The sequence below is a fragment of the Lissotriton vulgaris genome, chromosome 4_1 (genome assembly GCF_964263255.1).
Source record: "Lissotriton vulgaris chromosome 4_1, aLisVul1.2, whole genome shotgun sequence".
NCBI lineage: Eukaryota > Metazoa > Chordata > Amphibia > Caudata > Salamandridae > Lissotriton > Lissotriton vulgaris.
Genome location: NC_141691.1, coordinates 925,830,818 through 925,843,224, shown reverse-complemented (window position 1 = coordinate 925,843,224; position 12,407 = coordinate 925,830,818). Strand labels below are relative to the sequence as shown.

Below are 12,407 nucleotides of genomic sequence, written 5' to 3'. Positions count from 1 at the left end.
TTACTTTCATTTGTTTTTCTTCTTTTGTTTATGGAAAGGAGATGTTGTATCTGTACCTTTAATTTATTCCTCATATGACATGTGTTGTGTTCCTTAATGACATGTACAATATTCTGTGTTCTATGTTTGTGTTCTGCTGTCGTGTCATTCTGTTCCGTTACTTGGACACGACAGCATCGCTCTTCATAGCCTTATCTTGTGGGTTTTACTTTTATTGATTTATTCTTAATAAATCTCTCTAACATAACTCCTGCCTTTAATGTTGTTTATATTGCTAAATACAACAAGGTGTTTCCTGAAAGTGAGATGGTCCTGGGTCAGTCGTAGGTGGGCGGGGAGGGAGTTCCACATCTTGGCCGCCAGGTAGGAGAATGATCTTCCTCCGGCGGTGGTTCTGCGGATCCGTGGGACGGTGTCGAGTGCGAGGCTGGCGGAGCGGAGTTTGCGTGTTGGAGTGTAGAACGTGAGGCCGTTGTTGAGGTATTCAGGACCTGTGTCGTGGAGCGCTTTGTGTGAGTGGGTGAGGAGCCTGAATGTGATCCTTTTGTTGATGGGGAGCCAGTGCAGGTCTCTCAGGTGGGCTGATATGTGGCTGTGGCGGGGGATGTTGAGGATGAGTCGTGCAGATGCGTTCTGTATGCGTTGGAGTCTTTTCTGCAGTTTAACTGTGGTTCCTGCGTATAGGGCGTTCCCGCAGTCTAGGTGGCTGGTGATGAGGGCCTGGGTGACCGTCTTTCTAGTTCCGGTAGGGATCCACCCGAAGATCTTACGGAGCATGGGCAGGGTGTTGAAGCATGAAGATGAGATGGCGTTGACTTGCTTGGTCATCATGAGAGAGGAGTCCAGGATGAATCCCAGGTTGCGTGTGTGGTCAGTGGGTGTCGGTGCGGTGCCCAGTTCTGTGGGCCACCAGGAGTCATCCCAGGTGGATGGGGATGGTCCGAGGATGAGAACCTCCGTCTTGTCTGAGTTCAGTTTCAGACGGCTGAGTTTCATCCATTCAGCAACGTTTTTCATTCCTTCCTGGAGGTTGTGCTTGGCGGCGGCTGGGTCTTTGGTGAGGCGGAGTATCAGCTGGCGTATGAGATGATGTTGAGGTTGTGTTTGCGTGCGATGGTGGCGAGGTGACTCATGTAGATATTGAAGAGAGTTGGGCTGAGCGATGATCTTTGGGGTACGCCGCAGATGATCTCGGTGGCCGCGGAGCGGAAGGGAGGCGGGCTCTCTGGGTTCTGTCGGAAAGGAACGAGGTGATCCAGTCCAGGGCTTTACCTTGGATCCCGGCGTTGTGGAGCCGGGTTATTAGGGTGCGATGGCAGACTGTATCAAAGGCGGCTGAGAGGTCTGGGAGGATGAGGGTGGTGGTTTCCCAGTTGTCGAGTAGGGTCCTGATGTCGCCGGTGGCTGCGATGAGGGCGGTCTCAGTGCTGTAGTTGGCTCGAAATCCGGACTGGGAAGGGTCGAGGGATCCATTGGTCTCGAGGTATGCGGTAAGCTGTTTATTGACGATCTTCTCAATCACTTTCGCCAGGAAGGGAAGAAGAGAGATGGGGCAAAGGTTTTTGAGGTCTTTAGGGTCCGCAGTGGGTTTCTTCAGTAGGGCGTTGATCTCTGCGTGCTTCCAGCTCTCTGGGAAGGTGGCAGACGCGAGGGAGTTGTTTATGACGTTCCGTAGGTGGGGACCGATGATGGTGTCGGCTTTGTTGAAGATGTGGTGAGGGCATGGGTCGGAAGGTGTGCCGGAGTGGATGGTGTTCATAGCGTGGGCTGTGTCCTTGGTGATGATGGAAGTCCAAGCGCTGAGGGTGGTTGTAGGGGACGTTGGTAAGGTGGCTGGGGGCGGAGTCTGGGCGCCGAAGCTGTTGTGGATATCGGCAATCTTGCGGTGAAAGAACGTGACGAGGGAGTTGCAGAGGTCTTGCGACTTTGTGATGTCGTTGCTGTTGGCGTTGGGATTGGAGAGCTCTTTTACTATGCTGAAGCGTTCCTTGCTGTTGTGTGTGTTGTTGTCCAGCCGTTCTTTGAACGATGTCTTTTTGGTGGTGCGGATCAGCTAGTGGAGTTTGCGGGTGGCGTTCTTGAGGGCTGCCATGTTCTCTGTCGTCTCTTCGCGGCGCCAGGTTTTCTCGAGGGTTCGGCAAGATTTCTTCGATTCTTTGAGGTCGTCGGTGAACCATGTTGTTTTCCTGTTGCCGAGCTTGCCTGAAGGGTTCTTCAGTGGTGCAAGGGCGTCGACGCAGTTGACGATCCACTGTGTGAGGTTGCGGGCTGCGTCGTTGGTGTCAGTGGTGGTGATAGGTGGGTTCTGCCTCAGTGATGTGGTTAGCTGGTCTGCAGTGACTTTGCTCCAGTATCAGGATCTGTTGCGGGCTGTGGTGGGATGCGGTCTTCTTAAAGGTGAAGTGGATGCAGCTGTGGTCAGTCCAGTGTAGTCCGGTGGAGTGGCTGAAGGCAACGCGGCTGCTGACGGAGAAGATGGGGTCGAGCTTGTGGCCGGCGTAGTGGGTGGAGGTGTTCACCAGTTGCTTGAGTCCGAGGTTGGCGAGGTTGTCGGCCAGGGTGGTGGTATGGTTGTCATTGTTGTTCTCCAGGTGGAAGTTCAGGTCCCCTGGGAGGATGAAGTCTGATGAGGCGAGGGCATGTGGGCTGATGAAGTCGGCGATGGCTTCAATTAATTGTGTGCGTGGGCTCAGGGGTCTGTAGACAAGGGTTCCTCTGAGGGTGGTCTTGGGGTCGGTGTGGATCTGGAAGTGTAGGTGTTCGGCGGTGGTGAGGGCATCTTCGGAGTTGGTCGTGACGTTGAAGGTGTTCCTGTAGATGATAGCGATTCCTCCTCCGATTTGGTTGACGTGGTCCTTTCGGGTGATCTTGTAGCCATCCGGGATGGCTATGGCGATGTCGGGGGCTGAGGAGGCGGTCATCCAGGTTTCTGTGAGGAAGGCGACATCTGGTGCTGTTGTATCGAGGAGGTCCCAGAGTTCGACTGCGTGCTTGTGGACGGAGCGGGTGTTGAGCAGGATGCACTTGAGTTGGTTGTTGTTGCCTGGTCTGGGTGGTGAAGCGTAGGTTCGGACGCAGGTGAATTTGCAGGTTTGGCAGGAGAGGGTCTTGGGTGGGCTTCGGAGTGGCTTGGTAGCATGCGGCTGGTCGGCCGGTGTTGAGTGCGAGGAGGGTGGTGGTGTCGTATCCCAGTCAGGTTTCTTGGTTTCGGCAGGGGCCAGAGGTTCTGGTGCTGGGCGCGGTCCAGGCGCGGATGGGCTTACCTTAGGCGCGCCAGCGGCGCACCAGCGGCCCCCATAAAAAGGGCTGTGGAAGGGAGGAGCATCTGGGAGGCAGGGCGGCGAATGGGGCACCAGGGGGGCGGGCCGCAGGGAGGGAGTGGCGGGAAGTGCAAGGGGGGATCAGGTGGGAGCAGGGGGGGTGGCACGAGCACTGGGGTGGCAAGAAGAAATGAGGAGAACAATAGCAAAAAGTGAAGATGGAGAGTCCATACCTTACCTATTAACTCACCCTCATTTAGTAGATGGTACACTATTTTCTCTTATACTCACCTTCTTCATTTAGTGCATCCGTGAACTTCAAAGGTGAAGCCCTCTGTAGTAATAAATCACCACACGTGTAAACGTGTAAATGTATATCAAAAAGTTGTTCATTCTCCATTCACCTGAACAGGATCCATTCACCTGAACAGGATCGTGCTTTTAAAAGTCTGACTTTAGTTTCAGTCAACAGGTTGACAAGTGTGAAAATCACTGGATAGACAGAAAGTGTATGCAAACCACAGGCAGAAATAATGAAGCAGTAAGAGGGCAGACTTGGGCTATACCAGGTGAGAAGCACAAGAGCGGCAAGGGGGGACAGTCCGGAGTATAACGAGGGTACCTACCGCCTATACGGCGTAGTTGGGCGGGACGCCCTCGTCATACTCTGCAGGGAGAGACCCGTCATTTTGCGTTAAAGCCATTAGAGACGATGGAAAAAACCGACACGTCCGTTACTCAGTCTAAGCCAACACAATACGTACCAACTTTTCCAAGCTGTAAGCTTGGAAAATAATATTTTTTTACCCCAAATGGGGACAATAATATTTTACAACTACACTCACGGCATTTGAAATAGGATCACAAGTATAACTTTTGGTACACCAGACGAGGATACATTTCTACGACGGATGGTGACATTAATATTTCACAAATAAACTCACGGCATTACAAATAGGAACGCAAATATAACTGCGTGAGCAGCAGACTACGCGCAATCCACACGATCATAAATGGCCAGGAAGTTGTATCGTAATTTATGTATCATAAACACCTTGCCATCCATGCAGGACTCATTTTCCAAACCGAGCTGCCCGGTTCCAGTATTGCATAAATAGATTATATTAAAAACATTTCCCATGCGCTCATCAGGGACTCACCTACTCCGGGACGAATGTCGTCACGATCCCCTGCCAGCCCCGCGCTCCCGAGTCTCGAGGCTGCCCAGCCGCTTCGGAAGGAGCGGGTGGGAGTGAGGGAGGGGCAGAGCAGGCCCAGCCCATCCTCGGCTCAAGCACCGCACCGGGCTGAAGCGCAGTTTCGATTCCCGGTGTAACGAAACGGAAATCACGCGGTGGTTTCGTTTCTCTGATGGAAAGGTTACCCCCCCCCCCTCGTCCTACGTGTACACTGGAGCACGGTAACGGTGGCGCCCGCCACCCTTACAGTCCCAATTGCAGAGCATGAACATGCACTTAGCACGTTTCTTGTGTGGCCTAACTGAAGTGTTGCTTTTGAAATCATTATTTAAGTGCATTCACTGTAGAAATAGATAATTCATGCATACATGTGTACCTTAACCATATGAAATTATATATTATTTGAAGATTGATGAATAAACCATCCTTGCCTGCTATGAATGTATTCACTTTAGAAGCAAATTTGCTTTATGTAAGGTGTGCACACGTTTCATAGTTGCTTTTAAAAATAGTTCTTAGTCGTACACACATTCAAGATTTAACTGCTTGCCACATGTAATATGAGTCTATCGCGCAACAAAGACACTCCACACGATTCTGCTCATAGCATAAAAGTTCACATTTATTATTAGGACAGCCAAAGACAGACTCCGCACTTAACGTTTATTGAAAACCCAAAACTTGTACATTTTCCAAAACCTTTCCCCCAACTGTTTGTCCATCACCATTCCCCAATGATTTCCATTATTTTGCCAAAACCCCAAAACCGTTTTAATACCAACCAAAGTTTTCCTTCCAACTTTTCTTTCCCTTATTCACCTAACCCTCCCCCCACCCCCCAGAGAGAAAGGATATATCCGCTCGAGACAATCCTAACCCCCAAAACACGCCTAAACAAGGACACATAACAGAAAAGGAGCACTGCCCATGCTGCCCTAAAGTGACATGTCTTGGAAATATAATTTCATTTTTTTTTATATAAAAGACAACACAAAGAACTGACAAAAAAACCAAAAAAAACACCCTTTTGACCAACCTAACAAAAAACAAAAAACAAAGGGCGGGCGGGTGGGTCAAGAAACTCGCCACCGCCGCCTCCTCACTCGCTGCGAGTGATGTAATCCCTCCCGCTCCCACCGGGCACCGATAAGCCCCTCCCACACCCAGAACAACCAATCGCCTCCCGTGGGAGGACGTGTTGCGCGAAATACCCCGGGGGGACACCGGCTCGTGCCAAGTCCCCCCGGGACCCATCGCGCAACAAAGACACTCCACACGATTCTGCTCATAGCATAAAAGGTCACTTTTATTATTAGGACAGCCAAAGACATCCGCACTTAACGTTTATTGAAAACCCAAAATGTGAGAAGTTGGCCTGATATTCAGTGTTCACTATTCTAGTGATCACTATGTATCAGTCCAAACAACCCTTATGGTGATTGGTTGTAAGTCAACCTTATAGACCAGCTATCCTAGTAGCATGGATACGAGCAGTCTTCGGGCTAAACTCTAAAGGGCGTGTTAAGCCAGCTGTTATACCATCACATATACCCCTTGAACACCAAGTGAAAGGACACCACACAAGTGTTATGAAAATAAACAGTGTATTTATTTAGATCACAACAGCCCTGTACTCTTTATGAGGACAGGGTACTAAGCACACAACAAAACTCTTACGAAAATACTTTAAGTTGCACAATTTACACAAATGCCCGAGGGACACGAAAAACCATATACTACAAAAGTGGAATGCGAAATTACTAGCAGGTAAGTACTGTACTAATAGGCTTTGGAATCGCTAGGACTACGTTACTGAACCTTCAGATTACTAGTAGGAGGACTAGGGGACTCGGGTGCAGAGTGTGCACTCTTACGCGGGATGCGGGACAAAGTCTATGGGAGCTAGTAAAAGCAAAGTTAGTGTTCTCGGGCGAACCCGATAAGGTAGGCTGAAAACGAAAGTGGTTCTGGACACTTGGATAGTGAGGCTTTGCTGGGGCACCGAAATGCCGAAGTTACCTAGCCCAGGGGCTGCGGCTGCATAGGTCTGAAAAGACGTCGGGAATCCTCGTTGACGAACCAGGAGCCTGAAGAAAGAAGTTGCTGGCAGGCGACCAGTGAAGATTGTTCGATGGATCCAAGCCTGGATCGAAGATGGATGACACCTGAAAGCAGAGGGGACCAAGTTCTTAATCACTAGCCAGTGATTGTGTGGGCACCAGGATGGCACCGGGCGAAGTCACCTCGACCAGGTGAGTGGGCGACGCTGGGCTCTGCAGTCTCACGGACCAGGAGGCGTTGTCGGCGACCAGGATGGAGGTGCGAGCTGTCCCACGATGGTTGATGCTGTCGACGTCGCTGGACCCAGGATTGGGGCAACAAGTCTTGGCAAATTCAAGCCCACGCGGTGGACCTAAAATGGCGTCTGGAGTGGACCAGGAGGGTCCGGGGTGCTCTTCTTTTGGAAGGGAGCAAGGGCCAGTCTGGAGCAACCAGACCAGCAGTGGTGATGTCGTCGGTCGTCGTCGGGAAGGCCACAAGCCAGCGGGCTAGTAGCCAGACAACGCGGTGAGCAGCCAAAAAGCAGAAGGGCCTCCCGCAGATCTCGTGGATGCTGGGGGGCTGGACTTCGGTGCTGGAGCTGCTCAGGGTCGGGGCTTCTCAGACCCCAAAGCACTCACCAGAGGATCCCTCGGCGGTCGTGCTGGAAAGAAGTTGTGCAGTTCTGATGATGGCCGGTCCCTCGAGGTCTCGTCGCACCTACGGTTCTCAGCTTAGCTGTAGAGGTAGGTAGAGGTCAGAGGTGCCAAGGAAGCCGGGTCTCGTCGAGCTGGTCAGTCGGATTCCGGAGGAAGGACGTGCATCAAACCGCAGAGTTCTTAGATGGTGCCTGCGGGTGCAGGGTGACTACTCCTTAGACACAAGGGAGAAATCTTAAGAAGAAGTCGAGAGTTCCTTTCGTAGAAAGTAGTTTCTTGATTCAAAGATGATCTAATTTGGAAGGGTCCCCGCTCCTGCCTTTATCCTAAAGAAAGGGGTGGGTACGCGACTAGGTCCTGCCCTAGGGGTGGGATCAGGAAGGGGGGTGGTTACACCCCTCTCCCATGCCGGACTTTCCCCAGGCCAGGGGCTGGTGTGCCCCTGGAACTGGTTCTAGCCGGCAGATGCATAGTGAGCACCGGGGTGCCACTTGCAGTCACCTTCCTGTAAAGCCCTGCCTACCCAGGATACACAAAACCCTGTCTGGGATGGTGCTGTCACCGCCCCTGACAGGAAACCCTTTGTCCAAGCTCCCCTCGCTGGAAGGACTCCCAGCTGCAGGGGGTCAGACTCGTGTCTGTGGTGGCAGCATCCATTTTGTGATGCTGAGGCTTGAGTTAACTTTAACCGGGGTTCACAGTTACATACATGTCGTGTCCCTCTAAAAGGGTGGAATGCTAACCCCGTCGCCAGAATTGGCGAGGGGTTAGTATTCCAATTCGTATGACACCTTACTCGACATGTTTTGATAAAGCGATACCAAAGATAGCATTTAACCGCGAGGATTATAATGCACTTAAGAGTATATGGTATGCGTTATCATGGAACAGCTATTAGGACTTGGTTCCGCAAGCTGCAAACGGGCTCAGCTCATGCCAGAGCACCATCTCACGCGATTCCAAGCACTCTGCCTTCAGGATTGTCAAGGCCTGCCATAGGAGTGACTGATAGGAATCTGTGTGTCCATTTTAGGGTTAGATATAGGTATACTATATCTATAGCAAAGGGTGATTACACCACCTTACCCCAGCTGTCGTGCAGCCAGTTGTGTCAGATTTAGATGGCCAGCCAGGGGTGGCATAATACATGCTTCAGCCCCTGGTAGGCCCCGGGTACACCTATGCCCTGAGTTACAGGGTCTGATAAGATGGCCCAGTACCAATTGGAAATGTACCTAAGGTACATGGAATCCATTTTAGAGAGAGAGCAGTAGGCCTGGGGTCCTGATTGGCAGGGTCCCAGGCCAACTAAGTCGGAAAACCAGCAAAACACCAGGCAAAAAGTTGGGGGGCAACCATAGTCAGGTATCCACCTTCCTACACAACCCCCCCCCCCCAAACGAAAGGAGATAAGGCTATCCTTGACCAGGTAAGCCTATATTGCCTGAGTGGCCATATGAGGTGGTACATGCACTGGCATAGTTACCCCCTGTATCATGGTCCACTAAGCAACCCCTCACCCTAAGAGTATCTGAGGGTCTCCACCATAGGGAATCACTACCTGTGGTGTGCTTTGGCAAAGTAAAAGGCTGGTGTGGGAATGGAGTACTGAAGTGAGACTCCACTACTGTTGGGCTCAACTTCCTCCAATCACTATCCACCATATGTGCCTTTATTTCCAGTACTGAGTTGCTATGAGCTCTCAGGGTCAACCTCTGGCTACCTAAAGCTGGAGGCTGAGTCCCTCTGTTTGGCTTACTGGAGGGACAGGTCAGGTTTGGGGTTTTTAAGCCCCAGGTTTGGTTGTGCCCAGCAGTGTCCAGCTGTGGGAGTTCCCTAACTAAGTTTAAGGGGGATCCCTCAGGAGTGTGTTTTATTTTCACTTGGCTAGGACTACTAGCTTCAGTGATCCTAATCTGCTGATTGGAAAGTTCTTTTGGACAGGGGGCCCTTTGGGGTCCACCACTGGCCTCCCTGACCTCTACAGCCCTGGGCTGACTGAGGCAGGGTAGAGAGGTGCAGGCTACCTGCTCCAGACTGGGTCCCACCTGGGAAGGGTCCACTGCCATCAGGGGATCTGTCAGGCTAGGCCTGACTACCTCTGGGGCAGTTCCTTCACCAGGGGTAGAGTCAGTTCCCTGAGGAGGCTGGCTCTCACCTAGTGTCTGGGAGGGGGAAGACTTTTCTTCCTCCTCAATGCTCTCAGTTTGAGTGGAGTGATCCATTGTTTCAGGCTTCACAACACTATTATCTGTCTGAGTTTGAGCTGTGGCCATCACAACTCCACCAACCTTTTCAGGAAGGGACTCAGTTTGGGTTTGGGCTGTGACCATCACAGCCTTGCCAACCTGTTCAGGAAAGGCATCTTTCTGGGATAGGGCTGTGACTGGCACAGCCCTCCTGACCTGTTCAGGGAGGACATCTTGGACTGGGGCTGTGGCTATCACTGCCCCACTAACCTTACCATGGAGGTTTACCATTTTCAAATGGGTTTCTTGTTCTACCTCGGCCCAGGCTGAGGTCTCCAAATCATTCTCCAGTAGGCAATCCACAGGCAAGTTTGGTGACACTGCCACTCTCTTGTGACCAGTGACACCTCCCCAGCTGAGATTTACCACTGCTATGGGAAGATCTCTCTGCACTTCATCAATGTTCACTACCTGGTATGTGGCACCAGGCATAAGTTGCCTTGAGGGGACTAGGCTCTCAGCCACCATGGTGATGCTAGCCCCTGTGTCTCTGTAGGCCTCAACTTTTGAACCATTGATGAGGGGCTCCTGTCTGTACCTGCCCAAAGTGTTGGGACAGGTTGTGAAGTTGGCAAACCCCATGCCAGTCTCACAGACAAGAGTATCTACGTCAGGGGACCTGGTTAGGCCAGAGTCCCCAGGCACTCCCAGAGAAAATGAACCCAGATTCTTGGGGGCACTCCCACCACCTGGGGGATTACTACTAGTAGTAACAGGAGGCTGGGAAGCTTTATTTGGGGGTATGTTCTCCTTATTGTTGTTGGCCTTGGGACAAATGCTGTCACTTTTGTAATGGCCTACCTGTTTGCAGGTATGACAATAAGGTTTCTTTTGGGTTTTGGGAGAAGTTTGGGACCCACCCTTTCCAGAGGAATTTTGCGGCCCTGTGGTTTGATCAGAAGATTTATTCCCACCCTTCTCTTGAGGCTTGGTTGATTCCTTCTTTTGGCCACCACCCTGGTTCTTAGGCCTGACCCTGGTTCTGACCCATGTGTCTGCCCTCTTACCCAATTCTTGTAGAGAGGTCAGATCAGAGTCTACCAGGTGTTGGTGTAATAACTGGTTCTGACAATTACTTAAGATTTGCTCTCTCATAATTAGATTGTACAATCCTTTAAAATCAGTAACCTTACTTCCCAGTAGCCAGCCTTCAAAAGCCTTAGTGGCACAATCAACAAAGTCAGCCCAATCCTGAGACTGAGGTTTTCTGGGTGTCTCTGAACATCAACCGGTACTGTTCAGTGGTTAAACCAAACCCATCAACCAGTGTATTCTTCAGGACTTGGTAATTGTTAGCATCCTCAACTCTAGTAGTGATGAGCTTATCTCTACCTTTGCCTTCAAAGGAGAGCCACAAGATAGCTGCCCACTGACTCTGGGGGACACACTGTACAGTGCAAGCCCTCCCCAAAGCAGTCATCCATTTGTGGATGTCATCCCCTTGCTTAAAGGGGGGCACTATCTTACTCAGGTGTCTAGTGTCTAAACTCCTGTCTTTTTACTCTTGGGAGAATGCTGCCACCAGTGGAATCTAGTCCACTTAACTTTTGCTCTATAGCAAAGGCAAGCCTCTTGTTATATTCTGGTCTTCTCCTTCTCTGCTGCTCAGCCTGTGTGTGTGATGTCATTGGAATGTTTGTGTATGCATGGTTTGAATGTGTGATCAGTTTAAGTGAGTGGGGCTGGGCAGCTGGATGCTGCTCCCGGTGGGGCCTTCCTTACTACCAACTTATAATTAATAAACAAACTTAAGAATACCTACGACTATTGGATCTACTTACTTTACAAAGTACTTTTGTCAATGTAACACCTCTCTTTGGCCAGGGCAAGTTCTTCCCTTTCAATCCTCAGAGTGGCTTCCCTCATCTTAGCTTCATGCTCCCTTCTCTTAGGGGATGACACCCCTCTATGAGAAGAGGTCTGAGAGCCATTGGTTCGAATGGATCTGTTAGAGCCTCTAGATAGAGACCTATCTCGTCCATTCCCAATGTTAAGTCTGCCTGAGAGTGGCCCTGGGAGTCCCCCAAATCCATTCTCATGCCTACTTAAGTTGGTCTTAGTGAGTCTACTGACTTCTACCTGACCTTTGTCTGCCTCCTCCCCTGACAACTAATCCTCATCCTCATCCTCAGCATCATCTGCCTCCTGGAGGGGATGGTCATGGTTATCAAAGGGACCCTGTAAGGGGGGCATATTCCCATCTGGATGAGAAGGATCTGTGTTGGCAGACCTCCTGGCATCATAAGTCTCTAAGAGACCAATCAGAAAGGGAATGGTAGGGTTTGAACCCTGTTTTAGCTTCCTGGATGTACAGATTTGTCTCATCTCCTGGAAGCTAAGAGCAGCATATCTGGAAGGGACCTGTGGAGGGTCCACAACCACAAGAGGGGTCTCTGAAGACTCTCCGTGGTTAGACATGCTTCTAGTGTGGTGTAAGTGATGCACCTACCTACACTATTTGTTTGCCTACTGATCCCTTGCTAAGAGTTGTAGTCAAGGTGTGCTAAGCCTTGTTAAACTACAACAGCTGGTTCAGTAGAACTCAGAGTATTCTAAGCTAAGTTATATGTACCTTAGCTTATGTGATCTTTCACAATGATATTCTTAGGATACGTGTGGTAAAACAACAGCAAGCTCAAATCCCACCCGCTGCTCACCAATGTGAGAAGTTGGCCTGATATTCAGTGTTCACTATTCTAGTGATCACTATGTATCAGTCCAAACAACCCTTATGGTGATTGGTTGTAAGTCAACCTTATAGACCAGCTATCCTAGTTGCATGGATACGAGCAGTCTTCGGGCTAAACTCTAGAGGGCGTGTTAAGCCAGCTGTTATACCATCACATATACCCCTTGAACACCAAGTGAAAGGACACCACACAAGTGTTATGAAAATAAACAGTGTATTTATTTAGATCACAACAGCCCTGTACTCTTTATGAGGACAGGGTACTAAGCACACAACAAAACTCTTACGAAAATACTTTAAGTTGCACAATT

The 12,407-nt window shown here is 50.4% G+C and overlaps 1 protein-coding gene across 2 annotated transcripts in view; it reads right to left on the bottom strand.

Annotated features, from left to right (window-relative positions):
• The window catches only part of LOC147722733 (NFX1-type zinc finger-containing protein 1-like), a 1,249,199-nt gene extending 1,244,476 nt beyond the window's left edge, over positions 1-4,723 (bottom strand). The window contains exon 1 of one of the 2 annotated variants that reach the window (XM_086965207.1): positions 4,421-4,723. The gene's annotated coding sequence lies outside the window, so the exon portion shown is untranslated. The remainder of the gene's footprint in view (positions 1-4,420) is intronic. The other variant, XM_086965208.1, reaches the window with a different exon arrangement.
• Positions 4,724-12,407: the final 7,684 nt, after the last annotated feature.